Here is a 21,820-nt window from a genome sequence, read left to right on the forward strand (position 1 = left end):
ACTTCGGTAGCTTTTAGCTGCCGAAGTAGGGGGTTGAAGTTTTTCTTAAAGAGACAGTACTTCGATTATCGAATGGTCGAATAGTCGAACGATTTTTAGTTCGAATCGTTCGATTCGTAGTCGTAGTCGAAGGTCAAAGTAGTGATCAAAGGAAAAAAGGCAATGGCACACCAGGCACGATCAAGCAGGGAAGACCCTTGCAGAAGTTTATTTGCACATGATGCAACATTTCGGGGTGGTCCCCTTTGTCAAGCATCTTGCTTGACAAAGGGGACCACCCCGAAACGTTGCATCGTGTGCAAATAAACTTCTGCAAGGGTCTTCCCTGCTTGATCGTGCCTGGTGTGCCATTGCCTTTTTTCCTTTGATCATTGCTCTAGGGGGGTGCCGATCCCCCCAGGTATTTGAGCACCCGGCAGAGTTCCTGAAGGCCAGGGTGTGCGAGGTGAACCCCCTTTTTTCTCGAAGGTTGAAGTAGCCCATTCGATGGTCGAAGTAGCCCAAAAAACACTTCGAAATTCGAAGTTTTTTTAATTCGAATCCTTCACTCGAGCTTCATGAATCGGCCCCTTAGTGTCTTTTATTACATAACCCCTTAAATGTATATTTTAAGTACATTGTTATCTAGCTTTACATTTTGCTTAAAATCTATATATATTAGTATTTTAATAGCAGTTTACTTTTTATAATTGTAAATGAAAATATTACCACAAACCAAAACTTTACTTCAATAAACGTTCTGACAGTGAATTTGTGCTGCAGAATATTGATTCGTCCCCATAATCATTCCATTATCACAGAAAGCAATGCCATTAGGCTTCTTTACCATTCAATTAAACTAATGATCACTCTTTCTTTATTGATGATTCTTCCAGAACATGAGCTAATTATGTATGAGTAGTTGAAAGAATGCTTCATGGTTAATGAGTTTTATGTGACTTACATTTGTATTTCCTTGTATTTTTCAGCGTCGGTTTAGTAAATGGTCCACCATTTAGCAGTTTCTTTATAAGCCATACCATAAACATGCTATTTTGTATTTAAAGGAGCACAATTGCTAATTTAATACAGCCCTTAATATCACTAAAGATATACTGTAATACCCTCAAGTAAAGGTCATGTGAAATTGCAAGCCAGGAGAAAAAAAAGTATAAAATAAAATATACTTGCCATAAGGAGGAATGTATTTTTAATGCATTTAGCGACATACCAGATGTAAACATCCTGCATTAAGGAAAGGGATAAAACCAAGCTGAAACAGAGCCATCGTTTGTCAATAAAGTAGTCAATATATAGAGAGAGTATATTCATGCACATGTAAATAAAACTCAAAGTCTTGTGTATCGTTATTAATCGCTTCTATGATATTGACAAACTCAAGTGGACAAACAAGTCCCTGCAGATTTTTTAAAAAAGAAATACTGATAGTACTGATAACATTACCTCGACAAAAAAGCACAGCGTAAGCAAGTTTAAAGGTTTCATGTATTTTAAGAAGAGATTCTATCATGCAGACCTCACGTAACTTTATAGTGTCAGTTCTCATTTGCAAAGGTTAAAAGGCATCCTGTTGACCCTTTTGAAAATTCCATAAAGAATGTATTTGTAACCTAATTGGCAGAGTGAGCAGCTGGGCTACAATGATTTTTATAACCTAGGGCACCCGAGGGTTATATTTAACAATAAAAAGGTGAAGAAGCAATTTTGTACAAAATTGTTTTTGCATGATACACTTTCTGTATATAGCAGTGATTAATATTAGTATAGTGGCATGTGCTGCATGTGAATTAGTAATGACCATACTTTAGAAGGAGTAAGCTATTTATAAAATACATTGTGTGAGTGTTGGTTTATCCATAATACAGTCCCAAAAATGTCCCAAGCCAGTCTTATATAGGCATGGATGGATAGAAAGAGGACTTTCTAAGGGCAAGTGCATGAAAATGCATAACATTCACATTTTCATGTCGATCTCAACTCCATGTAGCTCCCCACAGGCCAAAGCTGGGACTATCCATGGAACTGGAGTTGGGATATTAATTACCCTGTATTCTAGAGCCGATTATCAGGTGAGCCATGTCTAACTGAGAGACTCAAGTCAGAGATTATCAGGTAGGAGGAATTGCCACCAAGTTGTCTTGAGAAGCCTTACCTTCACTGCAGTTTAGATATGGAGTTTATATTTGTTACTTAATCACAATGGCTTAAAGACCAAACTTTTATCAAGAAGCAATGGGGGTCAGTGTAACGATAGGTTACCCTGGTGGTCTAGTGGCTTTCCCTAGTGGTCTAGTGGCTGGCAGGGACACCCGCCATGCCTCTAGTGGGGACGCTCGCCACGCCTCTGGTGGGGACACTCGCCACATGCATCTTTCCCCTTCCAGCGCCGGCTCTCCTATGGAGCGCACGGCATGCACTTCCTGGTTTTATGCACCAGCATGATTACATCATCATGCAATGGCACGAAATTCAAAGTATTTAAAGGGCCTTTGAATGTAAACTCATTGCCCATTGTTAGGTTCTACTTGTTAGTTTCCTGGGTGTTTATTCTTCGTGAATCCGTATTGATCTTCCTGATATTGACCCTTGCCTGCCTGTTGACTATTCTACGCTCTCCAATCTTGTTCCTAGCCTGTCTGACCATTCCTTGAACTCTGCCTACACCGACCCGGCCTGTCTGACTATTCTTCAACTCTGCTTGTGCTGGCCCGGCCTGCCTGACCATGCTTTACCGTTTGGCCTGTCTTCTGAGCTGTGTTGTTTTCCATCCCATCTCCTTGGTAAAACAATCTTGCCCTTTTGCTCGTCCAGAACCCTTTGCTTGGCTCCTCTCTTATTAAGACCTGGCTGCATCCAATTAGCAGAGGGCTCCTCCCGAAGTGAAAGGCGGCTGTTAAAGGCAGAAGCAAGAGCCGACACCAGGGAGCTTAACACTGGTGCCAAACGTCACATTAAGATGTGCCTCATACAACCAAGGCACTGCCTTTGCAGTCTGTGAGTTTCTTTGTATTGATTTTTTTTTATATAGGATCTTTACCTATGATTACTTGATTTATTTATTTCTCTTACAATAAACAATCCTTATCATTTAATTATAGAGATCCAACAGGCTATGGAGTGCTTTATGTTAGATAACAAATAGGAAACAAACAGTAAATAACAAACATAGGTTTACAGAGTACAATAGGATTAGAGGGCCCTGCAAGAGTTTATAAACTAAAAGGTTTGGGTAAAAAAATTATTTTGTGTGCACATTTTAAACTTTTGTGGAAATTTTTAAAAACTTTGTGCACAATGTGTGCACAGTTTAGAGTGAACATTGCCTGCAAGGAGTAGGTTGCAGTAGTCAAGGTGGGAGATAATGAGGCTTGATAAGTGTTTTGATAATATCTGAACTGAGATGTGGTCATATTCAAGCAATGTTGTGCTGCTGAATACAACAAGATTTTGCAAGTGTTTGGATGTGTGGTGAAAAAGACAGACGAGAGTCTAAGATAATTCCTAGGAAGTGTGCCTGTGTGGTTGAGTGAAAGGAGATGTTGTTTATGTAACAATAGATTCAGTATTTAAGCATGAATAGTACCTAACATTTGTATGTGCTGATAGTATATATATGAAGACATTCTCCACTGGATTTGCAAGGATTCACACACTATTAAAAGGCTTTTATGTAATTCACTACTGAGCATTAGCTATTAATGGTCATTTTGGGCTCGAGTGTAAGCAAAAACCATAAGGTATATCCAATTTTAAAACCCACTACAGCTGGAAATATTGTTCAGTGTTTCGGCTATAACTGTGAAATATAGATATTCTGAAGCAAACTCACACTTTTAAAGTATGTCTCTAGGATGTAATCCTTCCTCTGCAAGGTTCTGGGTAAGGTTAATGTGACATAAGCTTCAGAGCTACCCTTTCAAAGTCACCAGCTGTGTAGCACAGAGTATTAAAAAGATTTTATGTGATCCTTGCTGTTGGTCTTTGGAGAGAACAAATAACAAGGGATTAAAGGAAAGACTACACTGCAAGAATGTGTCACATTTATAATAAAGGCTTATGTATCAGTGGGTAGTGGACAGAACAAAGTTACAGACACATGTCGACTAAAAAATAATAAAGTGAGGTCTTTATTTTCAGTGTGCACACATAGACTTCGTAAATGCTTTAGACATTTTAGAAAAAGAGAAAATGTTTTATGGTGTTGGCAAACACATACTGTAAATATATCTGTGTGCCATAATATACATGTAGCTATATTAATACATTCCACTGAGTAGGTATAAAGATCCAATGAATTATTTAGCATGGATATTATAGAAAAGTCAATGACCTGTGTTTGTATTGACACAAGATTCACATTTTAATTGGCTGGAGCTAATATTTAATATATGCTAGAAGTTAAACGATCTATACAGGTAAAAATAGAGCTGAAATAATATAATAATTGTATTCCAGTTATGTACTCAATAGACAGTTCTGCTGCACATTCTGAATTAAATAAAGTATAACGGTATGGTCCCTCCAGTGGAGAGAGTGAGTATACTCGAAAGGGGATTATTTATTTATTTATTTTTAAATATTGTTTTCCCCTCCAACTAGAGTACAGGATCAATTAGCCCTAACCTCCAGTGAACATTTTTTTGATGATAGATGTCCTTTAATATGTCAGGGCTGCACTGCTTCTCAAAATATAAAGTACTTGGGGTTAGGGATGTAGCGAACGTCGGAAAAAAAGTTCGCGAACATATTCGCGAACTTGCGCAAAAACGCGAGCGGTTCGCGAACGGTTCGCGAACCCCATAGACTTCAATGGGAAGGCGAACTTTAACATCTAGAAAAGACATTTCTGGCCAGAAAAATGATTTTAAAGTTGTTTAAAGGGTGCAACGACCTGGACAGTGGCATGCCAGAGGGGGATCAAGGGCAAAAATGTATCTGAAAAATCTGCCTGTGTGTGCTTGGAAGAGATAGTGTAGGGGGAGAGCTGTTAGTGATTTCAGGGACAGATGATAGTAAGTTTGCTGGCTAGTAATCTGCTTGATACTGCTCTGTATTGGAGGGACAGAAGTCTGCAGGGATTTGAGGGACATTTTAGCTTAGGTAGCTTTGCTGGCTAGTAATCTACTGTTCTCTTTAAACAACTGCCATACGTTGACCTTGTAGGCATTGTTTGCCCAGTTTTTTTGGACGCAGCCACTGAAGCACAGTTGCCAGAAAAAATATGCCATATAAATGCTGAAAATAGTCATTTTTTCGCCATACGTTGACCTTGTAGACATTGTTTGCCCAGTTTTTTTGGACGCAGCCACTGAAGCACAGTTGCCAGAAAAATTATGCCATATAAATGCTGAAAATATAAATTTTTTTGGTTGCAGCCACTGAAGCACAGAGGCCAGAAAAATTATGCCATATAAATGCAGAAAATATGCATTTTTTTGGTCGCAGCCACTGAAGCACAGTTGACAGAAAAATTATGCCATATAAATGCTGAAAATATAAACTTTTTTGGTTGCAGCCACTGAAGCACAGAGGCCAGAAAAATTATGCCATATAAATGCAGAAAACATGCATTTTTTTGGTCGCAGCCACTGAAGCACAGTTGACAGAAAAATTATGCCATATAAATGCTGAAAATATAAATTTTTTTGGTTGCAGCCACTGAAGCACAGAGGCCAGAAAAATTATGCCATATAAATGCAGAAAATATGCATTTTTTTGGTCGCAGCCACTGAAGCACAGTTGCCAGAAAAATATGCCATATAAATGCTGAAAATAGTCATTTTTTGCCATATACGTTGAGTCAACGTATGGCAAAAAATGACTATTTTCAGCATTTATATGGCATATTTTTTCTGGCCTCTGTGCTTCAGTGGCTGCGGCCAAAAAAACTGGGCAAACAATGCCTACAAGGTCAACGTCGTTGACCTTGTAGGCATTGTTTGCCCAGTTTTTTTGGCCGCAGCCACTGAAGCACAGAGGCCAGAAAAAATATGCCATATAAATGCTGAAAATAGTCATTTTTTTGGTCGCAGCCACTGAAGCACAGTTGCCAGAAAAATTATGCCATATAAATGCTGAAAATATAAATTTTTTTGGTTGCAGCCACTGAAGCACAGAGGCCAGAAAAATTATGCCATATAAATGCTGAAAATATGCATTTTTTTGGTTGCAGCCACTGAAGCACAGAGGCCAGAAAAATTATGCCATATAAATGCAGAAAATATGCATTTTTTTGGATGCAGCCACTGAAGCCACAGTTGCCAGAAAAAATATGCCATATAAATGCTGAAAATAGTCATTTTTTGCCATACGTTGACCTTGTAGACATTGTTTGCCCAGTTTTTTTGGTTGCAGCCACTGAAGCACAGAGGCCAGAAAAAATTAAACCAGTAGGGTTTGCACCCTAGTTTGTAACGGTGGCGGAGGGAGGAGGAGGACGCTAAAGGACAGCTGTGTGTGGAGTCATGAGGCTTGAAGAGAAGGACAGCTGCATAGAAGTCAGAACAAGTCTTCCGGCGTGCAGTAACCCTCCGAGATCCACCCCTCATTCATTTTAATAAAGGTCAGGTAATCGACACTTTTGTGACCTAGGCGAGTTCTCTTCTCAGTTACAATCCCTCCTGCTGCACTGAAGGTCCTTTCTGAGAGCACACTTGAGGCTGGGCAAGACAAGAGGTTCATGGCAAATTGTGACAGCTCTGGCCACAGATCAAGCCTGCGCACCCAGTAGTCCAGGGGTTCATCGCTCCTCAGAGTGTCGATATCTGCAGTTAATGCCAGGTAGTCCGCTACCTGCCGGTCGAGGCGTTCTTTGAGGGTGGATCCAGAAGGGTTGTGGCGCTGCCTTGGACAGAAAAACATTTGCATGTCTGACGTTACAGACTGGCCAAAGGGCTTTGTCCTTGCAGGTGTGCTCGTGGCAGGATTACTGGCACCTCTGCCCCTGGAATGTTGATGAGTTCCTGAAGTGACATCACCCTTAAAAGCATTGTACAACATGTTTTGCAGGCTGGTTTGTAAATGCCGCATCTTTTCGGACTTGTGGTATGTTGGTAACATTTCTGACACTTTATGCTTGTACCGAGGGTCTAGTAGCGTTGCGACCCAGTACAGGTCCTTCTCCTTAAGCCTCTTGATACGGGGGTCCTTCAACAGGCATGACAGCATGAAAGACCCCATTCTCACAAGGTTGGATGCAGAGCTATCCATCTCCGCTTCCTCATTATCAAGGACTGCATCATCCACGGTCTCCTCCCCCCAGCCACGTACAAGACCAGGGGTCCCCAAAAGGTCACCACTAGCCCCTGGGAAGCCTGCTCCTGTTGGTCCTCCTCCTCCTCCTCCACAAAGCCACCTTCCTCCTCTGACTCCACTTCTGGCACCTCTCCCTGCGTTGCAGCAGGTGCCTGGGTTCGTTCTGGTGATTCCGACCAGAAATCGTGCGCTTCCAGCTCCTCGTCACGCTGGTCTACAGCCTCATCTGTCACTCGTCGCACGGCACGCTCCAGGAAGAAAGCGAAGGGTATTAGGTCGCTGATGGTGCCTTCGTGCGACTGACCATATTTGTCACCTCTTCAAAAGGTCGCATGAGCCTGCAGGCATCGCGCATAAGCACCCAGTAACGGGGGAAAAAAATCCCCAGCTGTGCAGATCCAGTCCTACCACCCAGTTCAAAAAGGTACTCGTTGACGGCCCTTTGTTGTTGCAGCAGACGTTCCAACATAAGGAGCGTTGAATTCCAGCGAGTCTGGCTGTCAGAAATCAAACGCCTGACTGGCATGTTGTAGCGCTGCTGAATGTCAGCAAGGCGTGCCATGGCTGTGTAGGAACGTCTGAAATGGGCCGACACCTTTCTGGACTGGGTGAGAACGTCCTGGAATCCTGGGTACTTGGAGACAAAACGTTGGACTATTAAATTTAACACATGTGCCATGCAGGGCACATGTGTTAAATTGCCTAGTCTCAACGCTGCCAACAGATTGCTTCCATTGTCACACACCACTTTTCGATCTGCAGTTGGTGTGGGGTCAGCCACCGATCGGCCTGTGACTGCAGAGATGACAGGAGTACAGATCCGGTATGGTTTTTGCTTTCCAGGCACGTCATCCCCAAGACAGCGTGACAACGGCGTACCTGGCACGTCGAATAGCCTAGGGGGAGCTGGGGGTGCACAGGTGTGGAGGAGGAGAAGGAGGACCCAGCAGCAGAGTAAGAAGAAGAAGAAGACGAGGTAGAGAGCGATGGAGGAGTAGAGGTGGTGGCAGAACCGCGTGCAATCCGTGGCGGTGACACCAACTCCACTGTTGTTGTTGAGCTACCCATTCCCTGCTTCCCAGCCATTACCAAGTTCACCCAGTGGGCAGTGTAGGTGACATACCTGCCCTGACCATGCTTGGAGGACCATGCGTCAGTAGTCATATGGACCTTTGGCCCAACACTAAGTGACAGAGATGCGGTAACTTGGCTCTGCACATGTTGGTACAGGTGTGGTATTCCCTTTTTAGAAAAAAAATTGCGGCTGGGTACCTTCCACTGCGGTGTCCCAATTGCTACAAATTTGCGGAAGGCCTCAGAGTCCACCAGCTGGTATGGTAAAAGCTGGCGGGCTAAGAGTGCAGACAAGCCAGCTGTCAGACGCCGGGCAAGGGGGTGACAGTCAGACATTGGCTTCTTACGCTCAAACATGGCCTTCACAGAAACTTGGCTGGTGGCAGATGACTGGGAATGGGAACAGGTGGTCAAGGTGGAAGGCGGAGTGGAGGGTGGTTCAGACGGGTCAAGGAGAGCAGAGGTAGAGCAGTAAGATGCTGGACCAGAAGGAGTGTGGCTTTTAGTTTGCCTGTTGCCTTTGAGGTGTTGCTCCCAAAGTGCTTTGTGCTTGCCGCTCATGTGCCTTCGCATAGAAGTTGTACCTATGTGGCTGTTGGGCTTACCAAGGCTCAGTTTCTGACTGCACTCATTGCAAATTACAATGCTTTTGTCAGAGGCACACACATTAAAAAAATCCCACACTGCTGACTTTTTGGAAGTGTGCGATCTGGCGGTAACAGTAGAAGTTGGCGGAGTTGCGTATTGGCGGCAATGGCGGGTGCGTTGGCCGGCTGAACACAGGTGCCGATACATGTTGTTGCCCTGCTGATCCCTGCGGGCTGTCCTCCCTGCTTCTTCTAAGTCTTATTCTCCTACTGCCTCTCTGACTCTCCGTCTCTCCATCTGAACTACCCTCCTCTTGCTCTCTTCTACTAGGCACCCACAAAACATCAATCTCCTCATCATCATTCTCCTCAGATGCATCAATTTCTTCTGACACATCACAGAAGGAAGCAGCAGCGGGGACCTCCTCCTCATCACTCATTATGTCCATCTCTATCGTGTTCTCTGCCAGAATTAAATCTGGTGTAAGGTCCTCATCTCCTTCATCTTCTTCTGGCAATAATGGTTGCGCATTACTCAGTTCAAGAAACTCATTGGAAAATAACTCCTCTGACCCCAGTGAAGAAGGGGCACCGGTGGTGGAGGAAGTGTTACGTGGGGTGGCCATAGCAGTGGAGGATGAGGAGGATGTTGTGGTAAAGTTAGAAACGGTAGAGGATGGGGTGTGCTGTGTAAGCCAGTCAACTACCTCTTCAGCATTTTGGGAGTTCAGGGTCATTGGCTTTTTAAAACTGGGCAATTTGCTAGGGCCACAGGATTGCATAGCAGCACGGCCCCTAGCACGGCCTCTGCGTGGCGGCCTGCCTTTGCCTGGCATTATTTTTAAAAAAACAACAACAACAACAAAAACTCAGTTGGTTTTTCTGGAAACGATAATACACACAGCTAGATGGCGGGTTGAAGAAAACACTGTGCAAATAATGCCTACAAAGTCAACGTATACACTACTACAGCGGTGGATACGGATTACGTAAAATATATGAATGCTGCTTGAAAAAAGTGACTCCGGTGTTTTTTCTGGAGACGGTAATATTATGGATATTTAGACAGAATGGGAACAAGGTCACACAGCTCGATGGCGGGTTGAAGAAAACAGTGTGCAAATAATGCCTACAAGGCAACGTATACACTACTACAGCGGTGGATACGGATTACGTAAAATATATGAATGCTGCTTGAAAAAAGTGACTCCGGTGTTTTTTCTGGAGACGGTAATATTATGGATATTTAGACAGAATGGAACAAGGTCACACAGCTCGATGGCGGGTTGAAGAAAACAGTGTGCAAATAATGCCTACAAGGTCAACGTATACACTACTACAGCGGTGGATACGGATTACGTAAAATATATGAATGCTGCTTGAAAAAAAGTAACTCAAGTGGTTTTTCTAGAGACGATAATATTATCAATATTTAGACAAAATGTGAACAAGCTCACACAGCTCGATGGCGGGTTGAAGAAAACAGTGTGCAAATAATGCCTACAAGGCCAACGTATACACTACTACAGCGGTGGATACGGATTACGTAAAATATATGAATGCTGCTTGAAAAAAGTGACTCCGGTGTTTTTTCTGGAGACGGTAATATTATGGATATTTAGACAGAATGGGAACAAGGTCACACAGCTCGATGGCGGGTTGAAGAAAACAGTGTGCAAATAATGCCTACAAGGTCAACGTATACACTACTACAGCGGTGGATACGGATTACGTAAAATATATGAATGCTGCTTGAAAAAAAGTAACTCAAGTGGTTTTTCTAGAGACGATAATATTATCAATATTTAGACAAAATGTGAACAAGCTCACACAGCTCGATGGCGGGTTGAAGAAAACAGTGTGCAAATAATGCCTACAAGGCCAACGTATACACTACTACAGCGGTGGATACGGATTACGTAAAATATATGAATGCTGCTTGAAAAAAGTGACTCCGGTGTTTTTTCTGGAGACGGTAATATTATGGATATTTAGACAGAATGGGAACAAGGTCACACAGCTCGATGGCGGGTTGAAGAAAACAGTGTGCAAATAATGCCTACAAGGCCAACGTATACACTACTACAGCGGTGGATACGGATTACGTAAAATATATGAATGCTGCTTGAAAAAAGTGACTCCGGTGTTTTTTCTGGAGACGGTAATATTATGGATATTTAGACAGAATGGGAACAAGGTCACACAGCTCGATGGCGGGTTGAAGAAAACAGTGTGCAAATAATGCCTACAAGGCCAACGTATACACTACTACAGCGGTGGATACGGATTACGTAAAATATATGAATGCTGCTTGAAAAAAGTGACTCCGGTGTTTTTTCTGGAGACGGTAATATTATGGATATTTAGACAGAATGTGAACAAGGTCACACAGCTAGATGGCGGGTTGAAGAAAACACTGTGCAAATAATGCCTACAAGGTCAACGTATACACTACTACAGCGGTGGATACGGATTACGTAAAATATATTATGGCTGCTTGAAAAAAGTCACTCCGGTGTTTTTTCTGGAGACGGTAATATTATGGATATTTAGACAGAATGTGAACAAGGTCACACAGCTAGATGGCGGGTTGAAGAAAACACTGTGCAAATAATGCCTACAAGGTCAACGTATACACTACTACAGCGGTGGATACGGATTACGTAAAATATATTATGGCTGCTTGAAAAAAGTCACTCCGGTGTATTTTCTGGAGACGGTAATATTATGGATATTTAGACAGAATGTGAACAAGGTCACACAGCTAGGTGGCGGGTTGAAGAAAACACTGTGCAAATAATGCCTACAAGGTCAACGTATACACTACTACAGCGGTGGATACGGATTACGTAAAATATATTATGGCTGCTTGAAAAAAGTCACTCCGGTGTTTTTTCTGGAGACGGTAATATTATGGATATTTAGACAGAATGTGAACAAGGTCACACAGCTAGATGGCGGGTTGAAGAAAACACTGTGCAAATAATGCCTACAGGGCAAATAATGCCTAAAAGGTCAACTTATACACTACTACAGCGGTAGTAAAATAAAAAAAAGTAAAATAAAAAAAAAATGAATATTAAAAAAAAAAATTAAAGTTGGTGCTGCTGAACTACTAGGAGCAGCAGATTAGCACACCAGTCCCACTCCCCAACACTGCTAGACTAATAGCACTGGGCTCTTATAGTAGTAGTAGTAGTAGTAGTAGTAAAACAACAAAAAAATAAATAAAAGCAGTCCTTACAAGGACTACTGTTATTGCAGCAGTCAGCAGATGAGATCAGAAGCAGGACAGCTGCCCACTGCAGCTACATACAGAGCACTGCAGTAGAAGGTAGATTACTAGCCAGCAAAGCTACCTAAGCTTAAATGTCCCTCAAACCCCTGCAGACTTCTGTCCCTCCAATAACAGAGCAGTATCAAAACGATTACTAGCCAGCAAACTTTCAACTGTCCCTGAAATCACTAACAGGCAGCAGCTCTCTCCCTACACTATCTCTTCAGCACACACAGGCAGAGTGAAAAAACGCTGCAGGGCTTCGGTTTTTATAGGGAAGGGGAGTGGTCCAGGGGAGAGCTTCCTGATTGGCTGCCATGTACCTGCTGGTCTGGGGTGAGAGGGCAAAAAAAAGCGCCAACAATGGCGAACCCAAAATGGCGAACGTCGCGCGACGTTCGCGAACTTCCGGCGAGCGCGAACACCCGATGTTCGCGCGAACAAGTTCGCCGGCGAACAGTTCGCGACATCTCTACTTGGGGTGCCTGTATCCACTGTCATTCTGGGTATCTTACTGCATCACAATGTATTTCATATGATAATGACAATGTATACTAGCTAATTGGCTGACAGCTAATGACACACCCATTCAGCTTTTGTCAATTCGTGGCAAATTTCTTATCCTTTGGCTTTTTCAGAAAACAATACATTGGAGTCTATGGGGTGGGGGTTCACAGAGAAACTTGGCAAACATTTTGTTCATCACTATATACGTTTTCTATTTATTTAAACAATACAAATGATTCACTATGCAAATGTGTCTCTTAAACACAAATTTAAATAATATATAGGAAAACATCAGCAAAAATAAACAAAAATGATAAAGTTCTGAATTACGGAATGGTGATCTCATATCAGTGTCGGACTGGGCCAGTGGGAAACCGGGAAAAAACCCGGTGGGCCCAGGCTGAATTTGCCCCCTAAATGGAATGAAAAATTGTGCGGCACTGTTTGCTCTCCACTTGCGCATGTGCACGGTGGGCCTGACGTTCACGCATGTGGAAGTTGGACCTGTCATGCGCACAGTGCATTTGTCATTCACACGTACAAGCTTTTGCACATGCTCACGGGGCCCCCGAGGTTCATAACCCGGTGGGCCCCGACTGCGCCAGTCTGACTCTGTCTCCCATAGACTTAAATAAATTTTTTTAAATGATTTCCTTTTTCTCTGTAACAATAAAAGAGTACCTTGTACTTTTTCCCAGCAAAGATATAATTAATTCTTATTGCTGGCAAAATAATCCTACTGGGTTAAATCAATGTTTAAATGATTTTTAGTAGACTTAGGGAGTTATTTACTAATCTTTTTGGGGCAAAACTCTAATTTTTCAGGGGTTTTTTTTAAACTTAAAGTTTTTGAGGTTTATTAAAGCCTATTGCAGCAAAAAGCCGGAAATCTGAAAATACATGATCTCAGACCTGTCAAAGTTATGTATAAGTCAATGGGAGAGGTCCCTATTCTGTTTTGAAGTTTCTGTGGTCTGTGCTGGAATTAGCCATAAAATCCGACCATTTCAGCTTTTTTGAGCAAAAATTCTGATAACTCTGGGTTTTCAGGAAAAAGCCGAAAAAATCGAGTGAAAACTTGTGAAGAGTGAAAAAAACACCAGGTCCTGTTCATTCCATTCCCATACCTGTAATTATGAATAATAGACTAGAGGATGGAAATAACTGTAAATGCATTGCTGTATTTGGCTGGTGTTTTACATCTAATAAAGTCAGAGAAAAGTGAAAAGATACACTTTTAACAAACAGACAGCACCAGTTTTGAGGTTTTGTATGAAACAATGAGAATTCACAAGATATTTAATGTTAGTCAAACACCAAAATGATTTACAGTGATCATGCAAATTAAATTAATTCTCAAATATTTCCTCTCTAGCTGTCTGATTTAGCACCAATGTATAATTGTTTATTTAGTTTAGAAGAATAACATTGTGTACTGTATAGCACTCACATAACTGCCTTTGTTGAAATTGAATTCTGAGATGTATGATTTTGGAATATTAATAAAACAATATTACAGTGTGATGCCAAGTCAAATGCTGTCTGCCAAGGTGGATAATATACATACATATATTGAAATGTTTTTCTGCTGCTCTGATCTACAGTTGCAAGTTGTGAACCCTTTTGGATAATCTACTTGTATTAAAAATATGGTCTTATTAAAACAAATCTGAACAATTGTACTTTTTGTCAGCACAGTCTAGGTCCAAAAAAGTTGTGATAACCATATATAAAGTAGCCGGTAAATCCTCCAATAGGAGCAAAAAACATGTTTACTGCAAATACTGATAAACCCTGCACAGGGGTTAGGAGGAAGTTTAAACCATTCCTATTTGCATGTGCCCCTGTCACAGACCTCACTATTACGGCATTAGTCTTTATTTGTTTGCCTGTTAATAAACAAATTGTTACTTTGGAGTGCCCTGTTTACTTTTTGTATTTCATTATCTCAATTCATCCAGATTTTCTCAGGTGACTTCCTACAGTGAGTACCCACTTATCATGTAGGTGAGTTAGGTTTGTGCTTCCTGGCCCCTTCTCAGTTGAAAGACAACAGATATCTTTGTCAACTTTATCAACTTTGGCTGTTGACATCTTAGCCAAGCCCAGACACTCATGACATTTCTCAGAATATTGGGATATATTGTGGTTGGTTTATGCAACATCCAATTAAAATGGTTACAGTGGGGGAAGTATAAAAGATTGGTTCCATATTTAAATAAAATTTACAGGTGAGGATGGGAGTTGCAGATTAGGAGTGTCACATACAGTGTTTAAAATATTAATCTAGCTAAACTATATACACTATAATTGCATAGAAAGAGCCCAGGAATTGGCCAACCTGCAGTTTTCCTATATTGTAGTGTAGTGTCACCTCTGGCATTTACAAACAACCTTAACTTGCTGGGTTATGAGGAACGTTTTAGGGAAACAACAGAAGGAATTAGATGGCTGAATTAAATCTTTATTTAGACTGAGTACTTACAGGCATATCCAAACTAGAAACCACCATCTGTTGTTAAGGAAAACATTTCAACATCATGACAACTGAAAGTTGTACATTGATACATATTCATGAACTCCATCCCAATTATATTTATTGAATTAAGTGTATAATGCTTAAACAAATATTACCAATATACAGCCACCTCCCTTCACCCTTTGGGGCAGATTCACTAAAAGGCGAATTGTCACCATCGACCACTACGCACCACTTCGCTAGGCACAAATTCGTTACCACTATGCTAATTCACCAAAATACGAGGTTGTGCCCTGGGCGCTGAATGCTGGTGACTTTTCGTGATACTTCTTCAGTGCGAGCATTTTATAGTGAAGTTTCGCTAGCGTTTGTTTTTGGCTAGCGAAAATTCGCTAGTAATTAGGCATGGGCGAATTTTTTCGCCTCGTTTCACCGAAAAAATGACGCCCATAGACTTGTACGGAGACGTGCGTCAAAAACAAAAGACGCGCGACAAAATAATTTCGCCGCGCGACAAAATGCTTTTGACGCCCATAGACTTTAATGGGCGTCTGCGACATTTCGCCGGCGGCGAATTTTTGGCGAAGCGAAACGGGTCAAATTCGCCCATCCCTGCTAGTAATCTTATGCTTAGGTCGATTTGAATAGGGGAGGTGCATAAAAGTCGCATACACGTCTTTTTTTAGAGATGTTGGTGTAAATGCTTGAAGAGGCCACTTTTTATTACAAATGTACAAGGGAGCTTAATAAAGACATAAAAACCTCCTCTAATTCCCTAGACATGAGCCCATCTTAAAATATATGTGGCAGGCCCATCAAATGTGTTAAAAAAATGTTCATACAAAATCTTTAATAGTTTGGACTTTTGAAGGCAATTCTGCTTTAAAAATAGAAAAGTCGCCTGCGTTTTTTTACACTTTTTATGACTTTCCACAATCCACAATTTATTGAATTTGCGGAGCAACGACCATTCGCCAGAGCGAAAAGTCACCTGGCGATTGAGTGCAAACGAATGCTAGCGACGGTCTCTCTAGCAAATTGTCGTCTGCAACTGTTTTCTGGCGAAAAGTCGCTAGCGTCTATGTCTCAAGGACAAAACAGAAAAGCTACCCTGTTTGCCCTGTTTAGCTCAAGAAAAAGCAAAAACCATAGATTTTTAATTATTAAAACAAAAGGTAAAAATGGGGGGTATGCCATCCCTTTAATGCAAAAGACAGAAGAATTGGTTTACTAAAACACACATCAGGTTTTTAACCAAAAACACAACATTCCTTCCCAAATTTCCAGCATAATTTTGTTTGCTTCACTAGGGCACAACACAGAGTTGCAAATACTAGACAGAAGGGGCAACACTTAGAGGCAGATTTATCAGAGTGTGAAAATAGAGCTCACTACAGTAAAATTCTGCCACTCTCTATTCATTCCAATGGGATTTTTATAAACCTATTTATCAAATGGTGGAGGATAAAATTTACCATTTTATTAATATGTCTTTAAAAATCCCATGAATAGAGAGTGGCAGAATTAATTTCCATACAAACCAATGCCTTTCAAATAGTGATGGCCGAATTTGCTCCGAATTTTGCGAAACGCCGCCGGCGTCTCGGTTTTGAATCTGTAACCAGCAAGCTCCAAATTACGGGAAGGCCATCTCTCATATCCATTTTAATCAAATAATTCTATTGATTCATATTCATTTATACATACATTGGGATCCATTATCTAGAAACCCGTAACCAGAAAGTTACAAATTACGGGAAGGCCATCTCCAGTATTATCCATTTTAATTAAATAATTTGGATTTTTAAGAATGATTTCCTTTTTCTCTGTAATATTAAGGCATGGGATTCGTTAAACGCAAACACTTTATCCAGAAAACTCCAAATTATAGGAAGCTCAATATCCCTAGAGTCCATTTTAATAAAATACAGGTATGGGACCAGTTATCCAAAATGCTTGGGTCTGGTCTTTTCCAGATGTGGGATCTGTCTTTAAAATAATTTAAACATTAAGATTTATAAAGGGTTAGATTTTAATGCCCCTATTCGAATGTAAATTTGATATTTGAATGTGAAATTTATCAGACTTCGACCGTGTAAACAGTCCTAATTTGAATATTCGCCACTGAAAACCTGCCGAGTTCATTTTGTCAGTGGCATTTGGAGATGTTAATAGCCTTCCTGGCATACAAGATTTTTTTCTGGAGAAAAACTCGATTAGCACGAATCGAATTGAATACGATTTGATATTTCGGGTCGGAACCATCAATATAAATATTAGACATTTGAATTTTTTCTTAAATAAGCGCCCAGTTGAATTGTATATATATATATATATATATATATATATATATATATATATATATATATATATATATATATATATATATATATATATATATATATACATATACATTGTGGTAGAGTGACTAGGAAAAGGTGGAAAAAGGTCACTCTAGCCTTTAATTTCTCCCCAGGGACTGAGATAGGCTCCAGGAAGGGAGTTATGAAACAGAGAATCGGCGCTCTGTTTAAAGACTTTAGTAGCCAGGGACTCCATTCCGCAGATCCAGTTCAGGGATTGGAGTTCACCTTTCACAGGAAAGCTGTCCTGTGGAAAGGCTATTTAAACTTAATTAGAATGGGAGAGTGGGTCTCTCAACAGGGCACAGCAGGTAGGAGACCTGGCTGTGTTAGGAACTCCCAGAGGAGCTGGGAGTGCCGTCTGATCCTGCATGAAGCAGAGGGAGCCCGTGGCTGTGACTAAGAGCCAGAGTTGTTGTCTGTGTGGGACATTGAAGAAAAGCCAGGAGGCTAAAAGGTTCACTCCAAGACTGTGAGTACAGGGGTGTGCCACAACAATTGTTTTGTTTGCTGGTAGTCCACAAGGGGCCCGGCCTAGTCAGGGACTGCTTCAAGGTGTGAAGGTAGTGCCCAATGGGCTAGGTTTTTATTTTATTATTTGTTTGAATGATAAAATGGTCACCCCTGTGTATGTGGATTATTGACTGTCTTTGAAAAGTAGGAAAATAAACGTGTATTTTCCTTGAAGAAGCTGTGTGTCCCTGTCTTCATGCTCCTTTCTCCTATGCTGCCTGCTCGCCATTGACTAATCCCCCCTAAAAGTTACGTGTTCAAGCCGCCAGCTTGTCACAACATGTATATATATATATATGTGTATATATATATATATATATATATATATATATATATATATATATATATATATATATATATATATATATGTATGTATGTGTATATATATATATATATATATATATATATATATGTATATATATATGTATGTATGTATATATATATATATATATATATATATATATATATGTATATATATATATATATATATATATATATATATATATATATATATATATATATATATATATATATATTCAAACTAAAAAAATTCTCATGAATTCAAAATTCAACCTTTGATTAATTGGCCTCCCCATAAACCCAATAGGATTGTTTTGCTTTCAATAATAATTCATTATATCTTAGCTGTAATCAAGTGCAAGATACTTTTTTAGTATTACAGAGAAAAGGGAAAACATTTTTAAAAATGTATTCATTTTCAAAAGGGAGTCTATGGGAGATGGCCTTCCCGTATTTCAGAGCTTTATGGATAATGGAATATAATTAATCCTTATTGGAGGCAAAATAATTCTGTTGGATTTATTGTAATGGTAATCCAAATGATGGTGATCCACAATCTCTTATCTGGAAAAACCCCAGGTCCCATGTATTCTGGGTAACATGTCCAATACCTGCAATAGAAAATGCAAAATGTTTCTTCTTCGGGAGGAGCCCTCAGCTTACTTGGGTGCCACCTGGACAAGGTGAGATGTTCTGGATGGCACGGCTGTTAGCAGAGTCTTTTGGGCCGAAGGTCACGGTACAAATGGAGCAGGCAAGGGAATCGTCAAACAGGCTGGGTTGAGGCAGGCAGATATCAAGAATTGTCAGGCAGGCAAGGGTCAAAACCGGGTAATAAAACAGATGGGGTCAGGCAGAAAGAGTAGTCGAGATGCAGGCAAAGGTCAGGATTCAGATATCAGAATTGTCAGGAACAGGCAGGGATCAAAACCAGAATAACAGATATAAGTTTCACAGGAACAGACAGCACAAGGCTTCAGGAACCACCAGAATCAAGATGCTATCACGGGCAACCTCTGGAAGCCCTTTCAGCCTTTTTATAGTTTAAATTTGGCGCCATTGCGCGCTGGCGTCATCACGCCAGCGCACCTGCGCCTTTAAGGAATATGGAGGCGCGCGCGCCCTTAGTGAGGCAAGATGGCGCCGGCGCTGGAGTCTCCCCCGGACAGGTATTTTTATTACAGCTGCTTTCTCATTACTTCAGTTAGCCATTTGCTTTAAAAAGATCCTAGAAGAAAAACTAAAACATTTTCCGGCAATTTTTTAGATAATTATTAAATATTGGGTACTTGGTGATTCAAGGAACAACTCAACCAGTGGAGGAACTAGATGCTACTGGGCCCCACAGCAAATTAATTTTAGGGCCCCCAACATTTCCAGAGGTTGTCCTGTTTTACCAATATATATTGACATTTCTCATTAATTAGGGCCTCATAGGCCCCCTATACCTCCTGGGCCCCCCTGAACTCAACCTTTTCTTTCCAGGAATATGAGGTCCATAATTACTGCACGTGCAGAACTTCTATCTTTGTTTAAATATGATATTTTTGGTGGCATCTGTTTGACCAAGTTTAAACCCCTGCAAAAAAAAATTCCCCTTGTTTTAATAATCATTGCTCACACTGTATGCAATAAGCATTTAGCTTTCTAAAGTTTTTAAACTGCATGCAAAGAGAATTTCCTATTTAGGCAGCACACCCAAGATGCCACTTTTAAATCCAATTTTACATGTATTTACTTGGCTTTGCTAGATATTAAGACAGTCTGTAGCTTACTTGAAATAAAATATAGACATTGACAATCCTAGTTTTAGCAGATGTTCCACTGATGCAAAGGAAGATTTAAAATGTGTTTTGGACAGGCAGTCTGAAAATTACTCCCTTGCAGATGAATAAGCATCAATACAAAGCACACTGTTGCAAGACTTGTAGTTTTGTATAATAGATAATGAAAAACCATCTGCTTGGTGTAGTTATTTGCCAAGGAGCTGGTCTAGCATGCAGTTTCCCTTTCTTATATTAAAATAAGACAGTAATAAACCATTCCCTTAATAGATTTCTTTGAGACTTCATGTATTGTAAAGGGAAATGCTCTGTGCAGTATATCTCTACCATGTTAAGCTACATATATAAGATATACATACAGATGGCCGACCAAAATTACATAACCGCATCATCTACTGACATGATTTCTCCTCCCACTTACATCATTGTCACTCCCCTATGATGTCAGTAAACCACCACCTATCACAAAAAGTGCCTCCCAGCCAGTAAAACTTATTTTAAAAGGTGGCAACCCTAGTGGCACCCCATGACTGAACCAAAAAATTACGAAAGCATTTAATGTAAAAAAAAGAAAAGAAAAAAGGACTAGATTAGTATCTGCTTAACTAGCAGTAAGGTAGATTGAACCTCAAGGTTTAATTTGAGGGTTGTATATATTTTTCAATCTAGATTACTGTATATATCTACTAACATGGTAGTTGCTAAAGTAAGCATGGTTACTCAGTGGGTAGTACTGCTGCCTTAGCTTTGCTGGGCTCCTGAGTTTGATTCCACCGTGGGACCTTAGACACTCCACTGCAGCAGTGAATGATGTGCAATCATCATGTCAATACTGGAAAAAAAATTTAATTAAAATTTTACATTTCTAAATGAATATTCATAAATATAAAATATTTTCATATTTATATTTTAAAATATAACAATACAAAGAAACTACAGCTAAGAAGAGGCTAATCTGGGGCATGGCATGACAGCCTAGGAGAGCAGACGTGAGCAGGCAGAGCTCCATAAGAAAGTTATCCAGACAGAATCCGCTTATCCTCAATCAAGCTCAAAACCCTGCAAATTTGGCAGCATACCTACTGAGGACCCACGTGCACCATTGGGGGGTAAGAATGGGCCTGGAAATAAAACTGAAATAGCCCAATAGGCCTGAGAGCTGAGCCAAGATGGTGGCACCAAGGTGGCACGGCCCTACACACACAACACGTTGCACCCTACTCCGCAACCAACCAAGAGCAGCCGATTAACCAGGTCCTCAACGCAATAGCGGAATGCCAAGCGACACTGACGTCCACCTTTATTAACAAAATAGATGAGCTATGCACTGAATTATCCATTCTGCGGCACCACACACAGAACATCAGGAAACGAATCCCGTATAAGTAACTTGGAGGACTCCTGAGCGGGGAGAAGTTCAGCAACTTGGCATACAAATTAAACAGGTGGTCGCCCACATAGAGGCTCTCGAGGATCAACACAGATGGAACAAAGACAGAGTAGTGGGCCTGCCGGAAGGTGCAGAGGGGAGAGACCCTGACGCCTTCTTTACTGAATGGCTGAAACAACACCTGGGTGAGTCCATCTTCTCCAACTTCCTTGTGGTAGAAAGAGTGCACAGAGTCCCATCCAAGTCATCGCCTTCAGGGGCCCTCTGTCCCCATTCCCAGCAAAACCTCTAA

This window comes from Xenopus laevis, chromosome 1L (genome assembly GCF_017654675.1).
Source record: "Xenopus laevis strain J_2021 chromosome 1L, Xenopus_laevis_v10.1, whole genome shotgun sequence".
Taxonomy (NCBI): Eukaryota; Metazoa; Chordata; class Amphibia; order Anura; family Pipidae; genus Xenopus; species Xenopus laevis.